The sequence below is a fragment of the Papio anubis genome, unplaced genomic scaffold, assembly GCF_008728515.1.
Source record: "Papio anubis isolate 15944 unplaced genomic scaffold, Panubis1.0 scaffold171, whole genome shotgun sequence".
Taxonomy (NCBI): Eukaryota; Metazoa; Chordata; class Mammalia; order Primates; family Cercopithecidae; genus Papio; species Papio anubis.
This window is the reverse complement of record NW_022161702.1, coordinates 29,736-51,960: the sequence shown is the minus strand read 5'-3', so window position 1 is coordinate 51,960 and position 22,225 is coordinate 29,736. Positions and strand designations below refer to the sequence as shown.

Below are 22,225 nucleotides of genomic sequence, written 5' to 3'. Positions count from 1 at the left end.
GTACTTGCCAGGGTATGCTTTGTGAAATAGTTATGTACACTCGTGCTCTTCCTCCCAGTCCCTGAACAGAGTGACACTCATGGACCAGGACTGCCTCATTCTTGGGTCTGACACAGATGCCCTTTTAAAATGCTTTGAATGAAGAAGCCCTAGTTCTGCTTCTGACAGTTTCAGGGGAAGGAAGCTTTAGGCAAGCCACAATGTTTCTATTTGTCCAGATCAAATCTATAATTCGATAATAGTAGCTAGTGTTCATTGAGCCCCTACTAAATGCAAAACACTTATTAGGACCCACATTAAGGAAATACATATATATAATATAAAAAGTCTAATAGAACTAGAAGGCTTATAATGAAAAACAGAAATCCTCTTCTTAGTCTTATTCCATCCCTAAAGCAACTACTTTAGTTGTTTCTCAGTTATTTATCTCCAGATTTATAAATAATATGCTTATAGTGCTATTGTTTCATTTCTAAGATAGGCATTATCTACTGACTGAAGAGTGTGGTTTCGCTCTTATACTTCATCCACTCACATTCCCGTACACTTCTGCTCCCTTCATCCTTTCTATTTTAAATTAAATATCCAGTGTTAATATTATAATGACTATAAATAATATTTCTATTAATATTCTCAAAGTGTAGTGAGTGTCCTTCTTTACATGACTTGAGTTTACTTTGGAATCTATAGTCCCTTTGTTTAATTTTCTATGTGTCTAAAAATGAAGTCTCAAACTTTCCAACAGAAGCATAGAGCTCCTTTCTGTATTGTCAAATGAGTCAAACAAACTATTCTTTCATTCTCTTTGACTTGGAGGCATCCCTGCTGGAGTTCTCTGTCCTGCACTCTGGCCCGATGGGTCTAGTGATCTACCACACTCTGTCATTCTGAGACTTCGTTTCACTCTCACCCAGGGAATTCTCTTTACCTCATTCTTGTATATGATCTGCTTTCTGGATCTCATGTCTTTGTCTTTCTCATTTTGCTCTCAAATGTTGACAAAACACATCTTTCAGCAAAAATGAAAGTTGCAAAAAGGCAGCATAGGAGACAAATTTTTCTATACCTTGTATGTTTGATGATTTGCTTTGTAGTTTGGCTGGGTATAGAATTCTAAGTAGGAAATCATCCCCCACTTAGGATCTGGAATGCTTTAATGACTCTACTGTCTTTTCGCTTCTAGTTATGGAGGAATTCAATGGCATTCTGATCCCAAATCCTTTATATGTGACTTTCCCCGCCCCTTTCTCACTCTTCCTCTCTCTTCTGCTCTCAACATTTAGGTCTTTTTTTTTTTAATTCTCTAGGATATTAAAATTCCATGATAAACTCACTCAATCACTTTGGTGTGAGCACCCTCTACCCATTCTTTTTTCTGGAGATGTAGGGAGAGCTGGTGATTGTTGGGCTCATTGAATCTAGGAAAGCCTGTCTTAATTTCTGAAAAATTTTTCTTATATTAGTTAGTTGATAATTTACTCCTTGCTAGTTTCTGTCTTCTTATGTTGGAACTTCTGTTAGTCAGATATTGGATCTCCTGGATAATAACTATAATATTTTAATTCATTATAGTTTTAAAAAATTCTCTTTGAATTATCTCTATTTCTTTCAAGTGCTTCCCACCTGCCCCGCCCCCTGCACCCCATTTGCTTTTGGTTTCTATCATGTTAGAGGCTCTCTTCTAATCTCTTCTATCCTCGCTGTCAGGTGAATTACTAAAAGGTTGTGGGGAAGTTCTGCGGGTGGGCCTGGAGTGAGAGGGCACACAGCCTTTCTTTAGGAGATCCTCGGGTGTCAGCATCTGTCCCTCTATCAGGTTCTTTGGAAAGTCCCCTGCCTTTAGGGTGTGTCCCTGGCTGCCTGCATTTGGGGGATGGTGCTAGGACACTCCCATTCAACCTGCAGTCTTTCATTCTATCCCCCTAATTTTTGCTAAATTGCCCCATCCTTTCTTCAGCATGTACCCTGTGTATGCTTGAGTGTCTACTGAGTGTCCTCGAGTTCACCCCTCTCTGGCCTCTCTCACCAGCTGCAGGGGTTGGACAAAAGGGTGTGGGGGTCTCTCCACACTTTATGTAATTCATGAGCAAATCCTGTGGATTTTTGGCCTGCCTCTCAGTCTGACTTGCAGAGAATCTCACTGCCTCCCTCTCTGAACCTTTCTAGGGTTCAGTGGTGTAAATTGGCCTGCTTTGCATTGGTTTCTCCCCTCTGCAGTTTCATATTAGCTTTCTTTACACTAGTGAATGGGTAGATGAGTTGGTATTTTTAATACTATTTTTATCAATCTGTGCTCATTTCAGCAGGGCTGCAAGGTAGAATGAATTTAAATGCATGTTTCAATCTGCATTGTCTAAGTGGAAGTCTTAAACCATCAACACAACAACCTTATAACGTGAATATTATCCCCATTTTGCAGATGGTGAACCAAGCATAGTGTAGGCCAAACAGCTAGGAATTGAGAGTGTTGGATCCTAAGGCCAGATCTGTCTGACCTTGTGCCTTGGAGGACTGAACTTAGTCATCTCCAAAGCAGTGGTTCTCAACTCTATTTGACATTAGAGCCACCCAGGGAGCTATAAGACATGCTAATACCTAGGCCACACTGAAAACGATTAAATCAGAATATCTAAGGATGAACTCCAGGCACTGATAGTTTTTACAGCTCCCCTGGGAGATTCTAATGTGCATCCTGGATTGAGAACTGATGCTCTGAATGTTCTTCCAGCTCTAGGATTCTATCACTTTCCTTTTAGAGCAGAGGCTTAGTGTGCAGTGTGACAATCTGAATCTGTCTGGGAGGCTCCTCAGGCCATTTCCTCAATTGCTCTCCATCCTTTCCTCCTCCCTTGAGCCCTTTTTTACTGGCTCTTTAGGGTGTGTGGCTCTATTCAGATAGAGATGTCAGATTTAGTAAATAAGAATATAGGACACCTAGTTAAATTTGAATTTCACAATGAGAACACATGGACACAGGGAGGGGAGCATCACACACCAGGGCCTGTACGGGGTTTGGGGGCAAGGGGAATGGAGAGCATTAGGACAAATACCTAATGCATGGGGGGCTTAAAACCTAGATGACAGGTTGAGGGGTGCAGCAAACCACCACGGCACATGTATACCTATGTAACAAACCTGCATGTTCTGCACATGTATCTCAGAACTTAAAGTTAAAAAAAAAAAAAACAAAACCAAATTTGAATTTCAGATAACAACGAATGCTTTTTAAAGTATTACGTCACATGTAATATTTGTGACATACTGTATTTTACTGAAAAATTATTGGTTGATTCTTTGAAATGCAAATTGAACAGAGTGTTCTTTATTTCATCTGGCCACCCTGTATTCAGAGCCCCAGTGCGCAGAGTGATGGAGGTTGGCAGGAGCTTTCCTCCGGAAGTAGCCCTCCTTTGGGCCCTCTGTGCTCCCCAGGCTCCCCTGCACATGGCTGCCCCTCCCAGAGGAGAATCCAGTGCCTGGGCAAAAATGATGCTCCCATTTTTCTTCCTTTCCCTCTTATAAGTAGTATAAGTATTCTCAATGTCAGCTTAAATGTCACCTTTTCCAATATATCTTCCCCACGTTTTCTGGTGTCCCCATAGCACTTTGTTTGGTAGTCATTAACAGTTGCAGCTATGAAGTTTCATGCCCCCTGTTGTGAGATGGCACCTGCCCGCCTCCACCATGCGACTGAAACCATCTCCTGGAAAGAGATCTTGTTGTTCACCTTCCCATGCCCTCACCACTTGTGTCTCCAGGTTTCCAGGGTGTGGTAGTAGCACATGGGGGCCCTTAGGAACGTGGTTGAGAAGTTACATCTTCATTGCCTCAGGGGTTGGCTTCTCCCCTAACCCCTTTCTTTGGCAAATCTCCTTTTCCTGTCAAGCTAGACACTAGAGCATAAGCCTGAAGGAGGCACTCACTCTCAGGGAAGTGCACGTTCAGGGTCTGTACTTGCATGGCCCTGAGACTGCGGGCCACCTTAAATTTTATACCCTTTGCCTGGCTTGCCTCACCCTGGGCTGGCCCTGCCTCTCTGGGAAGCCAGCACCCACTCCTTGGCCCAAAATAAAACAGGCCTTGGATCACTCAAGTAGCAAGGTGTGTTTCACAAGCTCCATGTGCTTGGTGTTTGTCCCCCTTGCCCATCCGCCGCATGTGGATGCTGAGATCTGTTCCTTTGGTCCATAGGCCACCATTGCATTGCCAGCACATGAGAGTGGGTGTGTGTGAAATGCACACTCTAGGGACACAGAATTGCCAGCAGACAAATATTTATTGACAGTTAAGAAAATGTAGTAACAATGAACATCAGTTCCTGTCCTCAATGTATATAAGAGTCTTACACCTTATGGTATATGAGAGTCTTAATTATAAGCCTTTTATATTCTATGCCTCTCTGTTAACAAAAACATATTCCCTCCAAAAAGAAAAAAATCACAGAGCTTTCTATTCTGCAATACCTTGAACAGAAATAGGGTCATTGATGCCCTTAACAGACTGTGTTGCTGTAGACAGCCCTTAAACTTACAGACCTTGGTTTCATTTGTACAATGATGGGGGATCAGATGAAACAATCTCTGGGACCCCTCTGTATTTTAAAACTTCCATAATTTCTCTATCCTAGTATTTTATTGTCTATTAAACTGGTACTTAAGTCTTATGAAGCAACAAAAATATTTCAATTTTGGATATCTTTCTTGGTTCATCACTTAATCTAGTTCCATATCCTGGCATACTGCTTTGTCTAAAACCTATATTTTAATTTTTTTAAATGCAATTTATCCCTTATAACTCTTTTTCATGTCCCATAAAAATGATGGATAAGGGAAGGTAGATAAAGCTGCAGATCAAACTGAAATTCTGATAATCTAATAAATGCTTTGAGCACCAATCTTGCAGTTTACGACCTCTTGCCAATTGATTTATGGCCCCGTAGTAAATTTTCTCTCTCACTTATCAAATATTTATTGGAACATCTTGTTCTTAACAGACAAAGTACTGTATAAAACATCTGTCAAAACAAAAGCCAATTCAATTAAATATCTTTTACTTCCAAATCTACTTCTCTGGTTCTCTCCAGCATCCAGATTGCAAAACAACAAGTTGTGTTACGCACAATCTTTGAGCAAGTTTTCAGAAGCAAAAAAGGTATACCATTAAAACTAAAGTTAATCTGAAAGGAGTGAAAAATCCCCATTTACTTCCCAGTGGAGGGCTGGCCCACCCAGTGATTCCCGATCTTTTCATCAGTGATGGCTCTGTTACTCGTTTTCCCCTCACAGACCCTAAAATTTGCAAGATTTTCTTGAGAAACAAACTTCATTTACTTGGTAGTCACTCGTTTATTATTAATCCAAAGATGTATTCACCACTAGCTCCCCTTGTTAGTCAATGATAATCCACGTCCAGTCACAGAGTTGATATAATTCCAGCTAAAACAAAGGAAAATAAATGTAGGTACAATTTCTTTTGGCATCTTGAAATACTAAAATAATCTAAGGGTCTCTCCATTACTGTCTTTGAAGAAACAACTAAGCAAGTGTAAATTGAGACATTTTTCACTCAGATTCTCTTTTTTTCTACTGTCAACTCCCACCAGAAAAAAAGAAAACGGCATTTAATTTTCCAAGAGCGGTAGCGGTGAGAGAGAACTTTGGGCTTTTTGTAGCAGAGATTCACGTCTGTACTTCCTCGAACATTTTGTTTGTGTACGAGGGAGAAATGCTCAAATTTGTGTTCTCCACCCCTCTTTTTGACCTACAAACCTCTGAGCTACGTTCTGAAGGTCAGTTTAAGGAAGATTTGAATGTGTGGCTTAGTGAGCCTGACTCGCAAGATTTCCACAGTTTAAATTCCTCCAGAATTCAAGGTTCCAAAATTATTGTTGTTGCTAAATGCTCCCCAAATGTAGCATGGATCAATGACATATTGAAAGCATATGTATGTTTACCTCCATATTGATGTCATTTCCTATAACATCGGGAATTATATGCGAAGTGCAGGGCGGCAGGGTGCAAGTGAGGAGATCTGACAAGCAGAAGCAAATGCAAAATGTATTCCAAGGGATGGCTCCATAGGATTTTCAATGCTAAAGTTGAAACCTGAAATACACACTCGTCTTAAAGAAAACAAAAAGCATTCTGTGGATGGACATTAGTAGTACCGGAGCCATTCTCTCTTCCATGTAGGAACATTTCTTTTCCATAGGAAATTTGGGAAATAGTCTTAGCTGGAAAGTCATATTAATTGCCACAGTCGTAGCTACTTTCCCCCCTGGACTTAACCTATCAATCGTGATGTTGCCGTCGCCCCAGGGAGTAGGGATAGAATAGATAACTTCAGTCAACAGATTTTCAAACTTGTTCCCTTCCACCTCTGTTACACAAGTCCCCTTCCTGACAACTGAAGGGAAAAGAAGGAAAAAATGCAGGTTAGAATAATATAGAAGTGGAGTTCTACAAATGGTGGATTTTTGTCATCTGTGGTCTGGTTGCTCTGAGTTCCTCTGTGGACAGCATGTATTTTAATTTCCAACTTTAAAACTCAGCTACTGAAGGTCAAAAGTAGTTTTTTAAACACTGCAAATTGTCCTTGGGCATTTAGCATTTTAAATGTTAGCCCTGAGTTTCTCTAACACCGAAAAAGACTCCACTGAAAGCAGGTGGACTTGCAAGTCCCTCCATTTGACTCCCACAGTCCTGGGGCCCCTCCTAGCAGTGCAACCTCCAGAGCAAGTCTAGAGCAAAACTGGGAGGAAGCAGTTTGTGCAGAAAGGCCGTGAAATCATTACTTGCCATGCCCGTTTCCCCTGCCTTCTTCCTGGGTGAAGCACAGCTGCACCAAAGCTGCCCACTCAGAGACCCCTCAGGGCCCTGTCTGCCTGTTCCAGCTGCGGCCCTCACTGACCTGCTTTCCATGGGCCCAAGATGCCTGACCCCGGGAGAGAATAGGCTCCCAGATCAATTAGCCCCCATTTGGTATTTACTAGTTAAATGATATTGAGCAAGTTGCTCAGCTTTCTGTGCCTCAATTCCTTACCTGTACAATGGATTTTGTGCAGATCAAATAATATGCTGCATGTAAAGCAGTTAGTAGAGTACTCAGTCCCTATTAAGGGTACAGGAAAAGTTAGTTCTTATTATTAATGTGATTAACAACGTTGGAGGGGAAGTGTCCGTGTGTGATAAGGTCTCAATATTTTCTTTTGTATTTACACATCCAGATGCGTTAGGCAAGAGTGTGGAACTCCCCGGACCTTAATGGCATTGTGGGAGGCTGCCTGATGCTGGAGTGTGTGAAAGGGAAGGAGGCCTTGGCTGCCTTTAGCAGCCAAACTTGAAAGGCCACAAGGTGGCGGTGAAACACACCAGAGAGGGGTCAGGAAGGCTCCTGGAGCTCTTTTTTGCTGGGTGCAGAGCCTTGGGGATACAACCCTAGCAAGACAGAGCCTGTTCCTGTCCTCACGAAGCTTCTGGTTTGGCAGGGGAGAGAGTAGCAAACAAATCATTGCCCTCCAATTCTCCAGCAGGGGTTTTCTTGTTTTTTGTTTTTGTTTTTTCTATTTTACTGGCTACATGCACCCAACCCAAAGTTTGGTCCCCTTCTCCCCGCTCTCCCCTGAGCCCTCTCTGTCATAAGTCCCCAGTACACTCTTAGGCTCTGGTTCTTGAGCTCACCTACCCGCTTAACCAAGTCTGGTCCCTGTAACTGTGCACAACCAGCAGAGAGCGAATTTGTTTTGTCCTGTAGATTCTTCATGTTTCTCAGTCTGGAGGTTTCAGGTTAGGGTCTGACTCAGTGGGTTCAGTTCCTAGGGAAGCTCCATCTCCCTAATATTCCTACTGAAAAGTAGTTTCAGGAATTCAGATAACATTGATTGAACTTGCAGTATGTGAGAAGCACCGTGCTAAGTACTCAATATGCACGATGTCACTTAGTTCTCTTAATCAACCTTTGAAATTGGTACTATATTTACCCTAATCTTATAGATGAGGAAATTGACGCTAAACAACATGCCCAGATGTCAGAGTTTGTCAGCTGCAGAGCTGGGATCTGAATTCTGTTTTATGTTCTTTCTGGTTCCATGCAGCTTCTGTGGGGACACAGGCACTTCTTTCCTGGCTTGAGGCTTGCCATTTCTGATGTTCACCTTTAGGCCATCCAAAGCTCTGTCTCTTTGATATTCTAGGCCTTTCTCAGCCAGGAAGCAGCCAGCCCTCTGTCCCCAGGACCTGTGTCCTGCCTGCTTCCCCTCAGTCATCCCAGTCTGCTCTCCATGCTGCCCCACTGGCTGGGAGCTCTGGTCCCACCTCTGCCAAACATCTCTACACCCTCCCAGGGGTGGCTCAAATGGCACAGATGGCTCCTCTCTTCCACCTGGCTCTCCAGAACTGCCTCCCTCGCGTCTCCTGTAACACTGCACACTGGCCTGTGCAGGTTTTGTCTGTGTGTCTGAAGGGTCAGCTGTGCAACCTCTTGTCTAGCTGTCTATTGTCCTATGACTCCTAGCACTGAGCACCACACACTGAAGGCACAATTTTGCCTCGGGCCCAACGTCTGCCTTCCGCATTCAGTAGATGTGGTGAAGAAGCTGAACTCCAGGTATCCTGTTGATCCAGCCACAGTGGATGATTACTGCTGGTTTGCTTGAGTTTTCCCGTGGCCATGTTGACCAGTCAGTGAATAAATAAACCCCAGGAAACCGCTGACAACCCATGACATGATGCCTCCTTTGGCATCATCAATTACAAAATGTGCCATATTTGTTGCTTGTCCTACCTCTTCCCTTGGGAACCCAGTGATCTGTCCCTTGTCCTTGAACACCGTCCCAAACCTGCTTGCAAAACCGTCATTCACACTCAGGTGTGACCGAGTGATAGTGCTCCTTTTGCTCTTCTTGGTGGGGGCGTGCAGCCTGTTTTAACCGGAACCAAAGCTGAAGAAGGATCGATGGAAGAATGGCAGACAACCTCAGGCAAGGGACCATGCCTACCTCCAGGAATTACACCTAGGCCACATGAGTTCATCTTTATCTTGACTTTTGATATTCTCTAAGGGATAATTTTCTGCGGAAAGATCTCAGGGTGGGGAGGCTGGGGCCCTGCTGACTGTGAGAGTTCCTTCGCCAGCTGATAAGTGTGTCTGTCAGCTCCCAAAGAAAGGGGCGCCCCATAACCTGACCTTGCTCTTCTCCTCTTACCTTCTGGGCAGCTCCTTCATGGGCTCCTCGCCTTCCTCTCACTCTCCAACAATGGGCTTCTTTCAGCCCCGGCCCCTTCCCTTTGCCATTTCCCTCTCCCTGAGCTCGTCTATTCTCATGGTTTCATTAGCACCTCTTTGCAGATGACGGGCAAGTCGACCTCTTCAGCCATGACCCTTTCCTGTGCCCCAGACTGCATTTCCAACCGCTGACAGGACATCTCCACTCTCAGGTCCGAAGGCCCCTCAGTGTGCCCAAGGCAGCGTCCTCCATCCTCTCACTGCCTTCAAAATGACTTCCTCAGTGGGCATCTATTCAAGCAGGCCTCCTGCTAGGCTTCCTAGAGTCCCTGGCTAGCAGCTTTGGAGTCAGTTATCAACTCTATTGAATGCTGGTCATGCATCAGGCATCAGGCTTGGGCTAAGGGTAGAGAAATGAATAAAAGTCACTGAGAGACCTTAAGGGACTCAGCCTAAAGAAGAGAAATGCACAAAAAATTTAAGACAATCACAAGATTGAGAGAGGTGTGCAGGGTGCTATGCAGGGCAGCATTCCATAAATGCTTCTTGGTGAGGAGATCTCAGTCTTGGCTGGTCTTGCCTTCCCTTCCTGTTCCCACTGCCGCTATGTTGGTTCAGTCTCCTGTCACTCACAACAAGATTAACAGCAACGGTCTCTTCTCTGTCTCCTTGATGGTAAATTTCTCTTCAATGCCAACTAATTTTCCCAGAATACTGCTCTTACCAACTCTCAAGAAAACAATTCACTTTGTGCTCTATCCTTTCTCTGTGGCCTTATTTTATCACAGTGGTTAGCAGGTGAGCTCTAGTGTCAGGCTCATCATTCTAGAATCTCAGCCCTGCTACTTAGTTGCTCTGTGATCTTTGACAAGATACTTAACCTCTCTGTGCTCCGCTTTCCTAATCGGTAAAATGGGGATAATAATAATACCTACTTTGTTGAGTTGTAAGGACAGAATGAATTAATACAGGCAAAAATTATAAGCCCTGAATAAGTGGTAGCTATTCTTATTGTTCTTTTCTATTGCTTTTAAGTAGAAGGGGCTCTTGGTTCCTTTAAGGCCTCCTCGAAAGCCTTGTGTAGTTTTCTCTCTTTTCTCCATGATGTTGCCCTTGTCTAAGACACTGGCTTTTCTGGTTATGTTGCTCCTGCCCATTTCTCAGAGCCAGCTCAGTCCCCTTAACTTGCGTGGAATGTTCCCCAGTACCTGAAATAAATAAAACTTTCTTTACAAAAACACATGGTAGGCCAGATTTGGCCCGCGGATTATAGTTTGATGAGCCCAGCTCCAGATGAGAGCCAGTTTGCTGGACAAATTCACTGCTCAGCAAGCCTCTCCGAATTTTCCTCCTAGGAACAGATGCGTTCCTTGTTGTTTGGACTCGAGTCAGCCCCGGCAAATGTTTCAGTGGCCTGGAGAGCTAAGGTGAGCAAGTGCTCCTTGCCTGACAGCTTTGTTCCTGAGATCAGCCAGAGCAAGAGAGGATGGGACCCAGGGGGCTGAAGACATTTAAGCAAAAGAAAACCAGAAGTTCTTCTCATCCCTTTCTTCCTCCCTAACCCACGGTCCATTCCCGCTGCCCTCAGCCCTGGTCCCAGAGGTAAATAAATAGACGTTTTATAACCACTTTGGACAGATTTTTGTTATTAAGAAAGGAAATTAAAAGTCTCTTAAGTGTAGATAATATGGAGCTTGCTAGACAAATTGACAATAGCCAGGAAATTTGAAACGCAGGGCTCCAAGCTCCTCCACCAGAGTGCCTTAGGTTTGTGATCTCTCTGGGCTTGCCTGGCTTCCGGGTGTGACGATGCAGCCTCTAATGTTCTGTCAGTGGACACCGTGGTTCTCTGTGAGAAGCACATTCTGTGGGCTGTGCTGCTTTGCCCAGTATTGATGAGGCATTTGTGAGGACCCTTCCTCCTCCTCAGGCCCCAATTCCCCTTTTTCCTCCTTGAAGCTTGGGGGAAGGCAATCAGCTCCCCAAAAAGAGCCCAAACCCCTAAGCTCTGGGGTACCCTCTTTTAACGGAATCCTTTTTTAAGGGAGACACAAATATTTCTCTCGAGAACTGTCCTGCTTGCGTTCTCCATAACCCCTTTGGTTGTCACCAGGGGAGTAATTATAATTTAAATCGATGGGTACTTGAGAGAAGGCGAACGATTTCCCCTCCCTTAGCACTTGACATTTTGAACATTGGACAATGAGAGGTGACTTTGTTTATTTATTGAGCTATTACGGCTTAGTGCTTAGAGGAGTTCCTGCCAAGAACGGAAAGAAATCTCCTTTTTGGATTATGTCTTTAAGCACAAATTGCTTTGTTACTGGTCAATATTTGGGGGCAAAATCCAGTGAAAGCTATGTTCATTTGATGTAGCATACATTTCCCTCTATCTCACCGAGTATGCCGAAAGTAAATGCTGTCTTTAGTATTTCCGACATCTGGTCTTAATATTTGAAAGTCTGTGTTTCATGTGCTTTTTTGATAGACAACATTTTTTCCATGGAGCATTTTGTTATTAGAGTATGTGAAATGTTGATATTAATCTGAGCTGCCCTGATCTTCATGGAACACAAGGCCAGTCTGAAACGATCCTTGGGAGCATCTTTGGGAGAGTATTTTTGGGATCAAGCAACATATTTTGACATCCTTCCAAGGGCATGTGACTGTGTTTTGTGGAAACACTGTGTACATTTAACCAGGAGGACCGCTAGACAGGTTTGCTGCTCACATCCAATCTCTCCAATCAGTATATCTGGTGCTACTATGGCAGGAACATTGACAGGTTCAAAGAACAGATGTCAGGATTGACCTCCTCCACTCCGTGTTCCTGGACCCAAAGGAACTGAAGGGCTCTGTGAGTAGAGGGCTGAGCTATGTTTCGAAGGGGCCTTCAACTCTTTCTGGATTTGAATGGACATAAAAGCTGAGGCCTATTCTCAAATAGGCTGGCTCGTGCAGATTTTTTTTTTTTGAGACAGGGTCGCACTCTGTGACCCAAGCTGGTGTGCAGTGACACAGCCTCAACTCACTACAACCTCTGCTTCTTGGGCTCAAATGATCCTCCCACCTCAGCCTCCCGAATTGCTGGGACTATAGGGGCACACCACCATGCCTGGCTAATTTTTGTATTTTTGTATTTTTGCAGTTTCTTCATGTTGCCCAGGCTGGTCTCGAACTCCTGGAGTCAAGTGATCTGCCTGCCTTGGCCTCTCAAAGTCCTGAGATTATAGGCATGAGACACTGTGCCTGGCCCCATGCAAGCAGCTCCACAGACTTGGCCAGGTCTGATGGGTACCAGCACTCTGGTCATATGCAGAATGATGTCCACTATCACTGTTAGCTGCTCCAGGAAAAGAACCTACTGATGAAAGTAAAATGTAAAAAGTTCATGAGAATTAGGGTGGTGCGGAAGAATTTGGGATGAGAAGGTATGGTGAAGTTAAGGCAAGGGGATGTGACAGTCACCAGCATTTTAGACTTGGAAATTCTTAGACCTGGCTAAGGTCACAGAACTAGTTATTATTAACTAGACTAGATCATGGGAGCAGAGCTGGGTGTCCCCACTAACAAATCAGCTGGGACCAGAATAGAGAATCTTATCATCCCTGGTCAGAAATGCTGATTGCATTTACGCATATTTTTTTCTTTTTCATATAAATTAATAAAGTGTCAGTAAAACTTTCTAATGCAGATTCCCTAGATGAGTGAAGAAGAGCTAAGACCAGGACATTGAGAACCCTAGGAACATAGTCAAGTATTGACTCCTGCAGAACAGCCCCCTGAAGCCACCTCTTCTCAATCTTCTTTCCATTACATCTGCTTCATTGCAAGAGAATACTATGGTCTTGTGTGGTTTCTTTTTTTTTTTTTAAACATACAAGTCTACTTTGAATTAAACTTCGTTACTGAGTTCTTGATTCCCAGATGCTCTCTTCTTAAGTTCACTGAAGAAGAAAATTAAATAGAAATGCACGCAGTATAAGAGACATTTGTCATCCAATTGAATATATTAAGGTAGAAACCCTGGATGAAAAAAATCCCAGAGCATTCTTGGTCATGGTTTGGTGGTGCCTCAAAAGAGAAAAGATCTTGTAATCCCCAGGATTGGCAGTCGCTCATAAAGTCTTCTTATAAAGCTACAGGGTTGTCTTGGAACCATCGTGGCTTTGCCCAACTTGTTTAAATTCTACTTGTTGATGAAGAATCTCCAAGACATGTGGTTAAGAGAAATGACCATGGTGTAGAGCAGGCTGCATAGTATATGGCTATGTGGTTAAAATTAAAAAGAACATCTGTAACTGTGCATATATGGAATATATAGGGAAAGATATACAAAAGCTCGCAAGTTTGCATCAGGGAAGATGAGCCCAATGGCCAGGGTCCAGGGAGGGAGAGGGACTTGCTTTTCACTGTAGTCTTTTGTATCTTTTGAAATTTATACCATGTACCTGCATTATCAGTTCCAAAAAATTAGTTGAAGCCAATAACTGAAAAAATAACTACTTAATGAGCCCTCTGTCTACCCTTTTGGAACCCAGCTTTCTAAAAGAAGACAAAATTTACCAAACCAACTTATAGAGAAAAGTACTCTCACCCCTAGCTCCTTTCCATTCCCTCGCTGACCTACCAGCAGAACCACCCCCCAATACCATGATTTTTAATGAAGTTAATTTTTTTTTTTACTTTTTATTTTTTCTTTTCTATTTTCATAACCACTTTCTGTGAAACAATAATTTTTTTCAAAACTTGGCTCGTATCTCCTTTTATGTTAGCAGTCATGGCATAGAAAAGCTGTCTACAGAATGATAGACATCAAAAACAGTTTTCTGTTTAGACGGATAGCTCTAAATGCGTGCAAACAGGTGCCTCTATGTGTGGAAGGAAGACATGCTAGATTATTTGGGGTCCACCTGCAGAGGAATGAGCTAATTTACAGAAGAGTGAGACAGGCTCTGCACTGAAGGCCAGGGTTAAGTCATACAGCTAATGATAAAATAAATGAACGTGACTTTCTAAAAATGTCATGGGGGAGAAGGAAATGAGGAGGAAGGGAAACACTGGCCTCTATAATCCTGTAATGTTACAAATATAATTGCCATGTGACTCAGATCTTCTCAAAGGTTAGAGGGCATAGGTCACTGTTTTAGTGGTGAATCTTTGTCATTAGAAGAAGAATAACTTGGAGGAAATGATTTCACCCCAGAGTTTAAATTCCTTGGTCACTGCCTCATTTTCTTCCGTAGATCCATAGGAATCTCCTGGGAGTGCAGTGGAGCCTGTGCATTTCCTGGAGTTGGGCTTCTGGGGGTTTTGGTTTGGCTCTATGGTGTTGCTCTCTTGGGGACAGAAAGTATGGACGGGCCACAGGCGCAGAGACAGGTTCCTCTGTGTTGCATTCCCGTCCTGCCACTTTCTAGCTGTGTAGCTTTAAATAAGTCACGGGACATGTGTGGCTTTGAGTTTTTGCATCTGTACAGTGAGTTACTAATACTAAGCTGGAAGGGTGCTAAGGGACTCTGTGAAAATTGGTATCCAGCTCTAAGATGTGTTTCCTTTCCCTTTGCAGAGAGTGCTAGGAAGGAGACTGCTGTCCCCATGACGGCTGCAGCCCCATTCCTTTTTCCAAGCCACCTGGGTGAACATTCCAGGATCCTGCCTTTCTGTGGAAATTGATGAGTGCTTGCTCAAAGGTCGGTGATGTACTGCAGATGGCATCACCTGCTAGAGACAGAGCTTTCTCAGGAGGAGCTTTGATTTCCTTTACTTCCCGAACTGCTGTTTCACAGTCTCTCAGTAGATGTCAGCAGCACAGCAAACATCTCCGTGCCCATCATGGAAGCAGGTTGGTTCAAAAACTTTTCCAATTAAAAAAAAAATTAATTCCTTCCTTTGCAATTTTCTTCAGAAGCCCCAGAACCAAAATGGTAAGATCTAGTGGCTTCAAAGTAGATTATTGAGAGGATTACTCAGGGTGTGTTTGCATTTTAAAGACAACCTTTTATTCCCTGTAATGAAAACATCACCCCTGAGATGGCTAGGGATTACAGCAACCTTTTTGGAATTTTCTGCAAGTTTATCTCGCATTTACACTCTAGGCAAGAGTGAAATAATAGAAGATGTCCAATATTTTGCTTCTTCCTGTGAAGTAAATCAAAACCCTGGGAATGGTTTCCCCTACGTTAATTAACTTCTGTCTCCTCATCTCTATCTTCATTATATTCAATTAACCCACTGATTGCTACTATAGACAACTGCCATGAGCTCAAAGAATAAGACAGAGTTTTCTCAGTAGAATGAAAGAGATGATTTGAGCCGCTCTGGAGGCTGAGGCTTGAGAATCACTTGGGCCTGGGAGGCGGAGGTTGCAGTGAGCCCAGATCGTGCCACTGCACTCCAGCCTGGGCGACACAGCAAGACTCCATCTCAAAACCAAAAACAAACAAACAAACAAAAAAAGAATGAAAGGGATTATTTGAATTTGTGCCCTAGCAATATTTTGAGATGATGGCCACCCAGGCTTTGCTTATGACATTTCCTAACTAAGCCGACTCTCCTTCTTCCATTCTTGCCTGCCCAGCCCCAGGTATGATAGAAGCACGGTCAGCACTGCTAAAGGTAGGAATGTCTCTGTTTATTTACCTACCCTTTTGTCCCCAGTAATATAAAATTTTGCTCTGAAACTTTACTTGAGATTAAATTGGCTCTTGGGTTTTATATTTACCTTGCTTCTGTTCCTCGTGGCCTTTTACTGTGAGGAAGTTTGCTCCTTGATTCGTCATGTTATTTTTTGGCATTAATGTTCATTTCTTGCTGTTGCATTTAAATGGTATGTCTCTTGATCTCTGCATTTTTCGGTGCCCTCTTCAATTTTACACCAAGGAGGGTGCCTCACTTGCTCCCCCTAGTCCTGGCCCTGGGAAGAATGTGCCACCAGGTTCATCCACAGCAGAGAGGGGCCCCATGGGCTTCTCAGAGGCCCCATGGGTTCCCAGATGGCCAGTGTTGTCTGACCCGCTGTCTTCAGGAGGAGCTAGCCTTCCTCGGGAGAAGACTCCTGCGCCACAGGACTGAGTGCGGGACTCGCAGGGCCTGTCGGGGGAGCTGGAGCCTGTGTCTCTGCACACAGCGGGCGGCCGCTCTGATTGCCCATCTAAGGAAATGCTGGGGTCCTGAAAGAGTCAGCCGATGTAAACTCCTACGGCCTTTTGGTGAGAAACCAAAAGCAAAAGCAAAGTGTATTTCTCCATTTCCAGGATTAAAATTAAGCAATAACAGACTTTTCCTTTTTTCTTTTTGTTTTTTTTTAGGTACGTGGCGGCAGTGGGATTGCCTGTCATAGGCAGCCGGGGAAGCGGGCAGAGGATGGGTCCTGCCCAGCGCTGGGTAGTTGCCAGCTGGCGGCCGCAGCAGTGTTGTTCCTCAGACCCAGGGCCAGAGCTGGCAACATCAATGGCAGGGAATAAAGCTCAGTCGGTACGTGGTGGCAGGAGCCTGGCTGAGCAGAGACCCCACAGTGAGGGCTGCCTTCTCCCTGTGCGCCAGGCTCGTTTGGATCTGGGATTGCAAGTGCATACACACTCCTTGTAGATTTCTTATTGCAAAGTCAAGAGTGGACCAGAGTGTTGTTATCAACGTGGTGTCACGAAACAAGGTCAGATTTGGATGTAGAAGGCCTGATTGCAGGCCCAGCCCTACCTGTGGCTGGTTGTGGTGCCTTAAGTAAGTCACTGGGCCTCCCAGAGACTTAACCCCAACCTGCAAATTGGGGAGAATAGAATTTATGCTGCCCACCCTAGAGATAGTCATGAGACTTGACTGGTTAATATTTGCGAAGGTGAAGGCGTGTGTACGGTATAAAGACTCCACAACTAGAGGCATGATTGCTGTTGTGGTGGTTATTGTTATTATCATTTGCTCCAGCTCACAGTCCATCCTCTTACTATGTTGCTTACTGTCCTAATTAATTAGGGAATTTACTATATATATCTTTGAGCCTGCCATGATGCAAAGTTCTGTGCTGTGAAGCAGATAGTGTGTCTTCCCACCAAGGGCCTGGTAATAGGACAAATATATAGAAAACTCGAAGGCATGCTAGAAAGGGACACTATTTCAGGAGAGACAAGCAAGGGAGGAGCTGTTGCTTCCAGCTGGAGGAATCCCGGAAGATCTCATGTGGAAGTAGTACTGGAGCTGAGGCGGTAAGAAAGCGGGCACATTTGCAGAGTGAGCTGGGGGGATGGGAAGGCATTGCACAGGCAGGCAGAAGCTGGGCCCTGCTGGGGAGTCTGTAGGGAAGCTGAGCCCTTCTTTGGTTGGACTGTGGGCAAATGAAGAGAATAGTGGGGCAAAATGTTGGAAAGTTATGTAGGGGCCAGTCTGGTGGGGGTTGGGGATCTGATAGAGGTTGCTGTGGCTTGACTATGTTGCCTCTAAAATTCAGGTGTTGCCAATGTGATGTTATGAGGAGGTGGAGCCTTTAGGAGATGATTAGGCCACGAGTGCTTCTCTCTCATGAATAAAAGAGGCTTTGCTAGCGTTGAGCCTGCTTGCTTTTCCACTGCTTGAGGATGTAGCTCTCGTCAGACTCCAAATGCTCGTGCCTGGATCTTGGACTTCCAGCCCTCAGAACTGTGAGCAATAACTTTCTGTTCTTTATAAGTGACCCAGTCTGGTATCCATGATAGCAGCATAAGTGGACTAAGACATGGGGGAAGGAGCGTGGTGGGCTTGGTTACTTGGGCGGCTTTGTCCCTGAGAGTGAGCAGGAAGCAGCAGAATGTGATGTCCGTATTAAATCTATGTGAGTAGGATGCAGGTCCTCTGCTGGTTTTTCCAGGCCCTGGATACCACTGTTTTGCATCGTTTTCCTTATGGGCCTCACCGTTGTATGCTGATGGGTGAACCCTCAGTGAGGGTGTCCAACCGGCCTTGGATCAGAAGATCCTTTATCTGCTTCCTCAGGGCCTTGGGGGCTCAGAATTTGAACAATCCAGCAAGTCTATGTCATGCATCTTCTGTAATTCAGGCTCTGGGCCAGGGCCTGGGGTTCCAACTCTGAATGAGATTCAGTTCTTACTCGGAACTGAAAGAGTCGGGATTCGGGGGCTGTCATGCAGGGTGGTAACTGCTAACCACGGTGTAGGGGAGCACAGGGCTGGTCCCTAACGGGGGCCTCGGAGGAGGTGGAGAACAAAGGGTCAGGAGGGATTTGGAAGGGAGGGAAACTGAGCAGCAACCTAGAGGCTAGGTAGTAGAATTACTTAGGTAAGGTAGTGGAGATGGACCAGGCAGGCTAAGCATCCTCCAAGGGGTGAGAGGGCAGGATGTGGGGGAACTTGCAAGAATCTGAGTGGAGCTGGAGCCCAGCATTCAGGGACTGATGCTGTAGGCAGGTCAAAGTGCTCAATTTTCTTCTGAGGTCCCTGGGGCTTGTTGGTTTGATTGTTGGAGAGACTTGGTCAGATTTACCCTATAGAAAGGGGGCTTTGGGCAGAGTGAGGATGACCTGAGAATTGGCACAGGAATGCCGGACATACAATAGATTCCAAGTAGGATCAACAGGACTTGGTTTGAGGTTGGGAGTAAGGCAGTGGGAAAGTCAGAGACGGACACCTACTAAATTTCATCTTAGACCTCTATGCTAAAATGTTGTGTGCAAGGAGTTTAGATCAATTTAAATGTAATCCTCTATTCATTTCAAATCTCTTGGGTCTTAAATGCACCCAAGTGTTCGAACTTCACAACTGTGATCTTGATGGTTTGCGAGTGCTGGTGTTGGACGTTCCCGTACTTTGCGATGCTAGCACTACAGAAGGGACCCTAGAGAGCGATATCCAACCTCCTCCTTGTACAGATGAGGAAGCCAAGGCCCCTCAAGTAGAAAAGGCTCATTTAAAGTCTCTGACCTTAAAGTAGGTGAAATGAGCGGCTGGGGCTGGGAGGTGTTTGCTCGCCAAGGTGTCGGGGAGGGTCTCGCCTTTCTCTTGGCCTTCTGTGTTGTCTGTCAATACGAGGCCCAATGTCATCTCTGCCTCCACTCTATGTATATCCCCAAGTTGTGTTTGCTGGAAACAGAAGCTGATTTCAGGGCATCCCCATGGCAATTCAGTGGGGCTGCCAGTGTCTCCCACGTGCAATGCTATGGAGCAGCCATCACTCACCTCAGCATTGCTCTGCTCTGAAAAGCCTTTGGATGTCATATGTGCTTGGGAAGTGCTGCACCCTAATCATCTCCCTCTTGGCAACTCACAAAACGTGTAGCACACTAAGGCATCTAAAGAGATGCTTACTTGGCTTAATTTAGCCCAGTGTCTCCCAATCTTATTTATCCATAGAATCCTTATTTTTTCTATTAGCATCACAGGGAAGCGGAGTCTGAAGAACGCCTGGGGAAATGGTCTCCAGGTGGTTCTAATACAAGGCAGATTGAGGCTTTGCTACGTTTTACGAATTCCCCCAGGTGATTCATATGCACAGTTAAGTTTGAGAAGCCCTGTTCGAAGTCACCTGTTCTCAAACGTTGCCGGCCATGCATTGGAATCAAGTGTGGTGCTTTCATAAATACAGATACCTGGGTGCCATTGCCAGTGGTTCTGGGGATAAGGGTGTGGGGGTAGTGAATTTTTAACACTGTGGTATGGTAAAATAAGTGGCACTAAGAACAATCACAATGTTGTGCAACCATTATCGTGTCCATAACTTTTTCATAATCCTAAACAAAATTCTGTACTCAAACAGTATGGGCAATGGAATTTTAAAAAGCTGTCCAGCTGATTCTAAACGCACGAGAGTCTGAGACCCAATTGTCTAGAGAAGCTGATCAATACATTTAGAATGTTCACCAAAGGCTGTGAACCCTTTTAGAGTGAAGCCTGGGCTTTGCACCCCAAAGGACTTTCATTCAAACACAGACTTTCTGATGTTGGCAGGTCAACGTCTCAGAAGGTCTGTTCCATATACATAAATGCGCAATAATACCTTGGAGTGTTGTGGCAACAATTATCTGACAGCCTAAGGAAAGCATCTTGTCCAGCGTCTGGCCTCGAAATGTCTATGAAGAATCACACTTACTATGCTGTGTTATTTGGAAAGGCGGTTTAGCATTGCAAAAAGAACGCAGGTTTTGGAGGTTATCTGAGACACCTGAAAAATCCTGGCTTCACTTATTTAACAAGAACAGGTTATTGTATCACTCTCAACCTGATCTCTTATGTGTGAAATGGGGATAACATTACCCACCTCACCTCAGAGTATTGTGGGAATTAAATGAGACAAACATGTATGGTGCCTGGCACATAGTAGGTGCTCTACAAAAATGGTGGTATATACCTATGGGAGATGTATCATTATTATGAATGGAGTACTTCAATTTTTGCTATCATTTATTATCCAAAGATAAAAGAATCATAGACTTTTAACACTGAAATGGTTTTGAGATAAAAAAATTAGTATTGAGGCTTTGAAATGTCCCCCTTTTATGCAGTACCATACGGGAAGCAACTGTTACATAGTTATTAGAGTTCAAATATCTGGGCTCTTATTAGTGGTTTGTTCTTGGGAAAGTTAAACTCTCCGGGAATTGGCTTCTTCATCTGAAAAAAATGGAACACCTAAAAAATGTTGTGTATATATCAACACGTGTGTGAATTTGAATAGGGGAAGTTTTTCCGTCTCATGGCTTTCAGGGACCTCTCAAAATTTCATTCTTTCCATTCCCCATGATTTTGCTAAGTTTCCAGGGGCCAGGATAGACCTCCTCCACTTCTCTGCTGTCCCCAAATCAGGGCCTCTTCCATTTCCTGAAGGAGTCTGACATACGCATAACGCTGTTAGTAGTCATTATCTTGTTCCCACACATATCCATTAAATCAAAAATTCTTTTCGGCATCCTCTCCATTTACTCTGAACTCTCAACCACGTAAAGATCTTTCCTAAACCAGGATCAATTTTGTTTGGGCTAAGATGATTCTGGTAATACATACACCGTCTGAACCTCCTGGAGGAAATGTCAGCATGTTATTAATACTATTCAAAATATATACTGTCACATATGTTTTCCAATTCCTAATCGTATGTGTCAGTTTATTCGGTCACTGTGTGGCATGTGAGATTATATTTGTACTTCTCGTGCATGCTTTTTACAGTATTGTAGTCAGGATGAATTATGCTTGAAGGTTTGTAGACTTTTTTTTTGTTCTTGATGGCCTAGCTTTGATTTATCATCAAAATGACCTTGGTTACATGATTAAACCAAATGTTATCTTCTTTTCATGGATATTTTGGAATGTATCATGCTGATAAATACTAGTGATTTAAGATTGAGCACCAGGCTAAAAAATGTCTCTTGTTGCTAGATGTTAAAGACATGCACACGTATGTTTATTGCAGCACTATTCACAATAGCAAAGACTTGGAATCAACCCAAATGTCCATCAGTGACAGATTGGATTAAGAAAATGTGGCACATATACACCATGGAATACTATGCAGCCATAAAAAAGGATGAGTTTGCGTCCTTTGTAGGGACATGGATGCAGCTGGAAACCATCATTCTTAGCAAACTATCACAAGAACAGAAAACCAAACACCGCATGTTCTCACTCATAGGTGGGAACTGAACAACGAGATCACTTGGACTCAGGAAGGGGAACATCACACACCGGGGCCTATCATGGGGAGGGGGGAGGGGGGAGGGATTGCATTGGGAGTTATACCTGATGTAAATGACGAGTTGATGGGTGCAGCAGACTAACATGGCACAAGTATACATATGTAACAAACCTGCATGTTATGCACATGTACCCTACAACTTAAAGTATAATAATAATAAATTTAAAAAAAAAAAAAAAAAAAGACATCAACGAAAATTAAGCATGGAGTCATATTACCAAAAATAGTTCAAAATTGCTGAAGAGTGTGCGTATGTGTGTGTGTCTGTGTGTTTGGAGAGGTAGTGGGAAGTAAATCTGCGGGGCCCACAGGGATGAGGTCACAAAGGGCC

At 44.0% G+C, this 22,225-nt stretch overlaps 1 long non-coding RNA gene across 2 annotated transcripts; it reads left to right on the top strand.

Annotated features, from left to right (window-relative positions):
• The first annotated feature begins 13,384 nt into the window (after window positions 1–13,384).
• LOC103885845 lies at window positions 13,385–21,654 on the top strand. 2 transcript variants are annotated; one of them, XR_004181320.1, is made up of 4 exons: window positions 13,385–15,067; window positions 15,803–16,433; window positions 16,533–17,855; window positions 20,154–21,654. It is a non-coding gene; the product is annotated as an uncharacterized LOC103885845 (long non-coding RNA). The 2 variants fall into 2 exon arrangements; XR_002523071.2 differs by having other exon boundaries at window positions 13,391–16,433.
• Window positions 21,655–22,225: the final 571 nt, after the last annotated feature.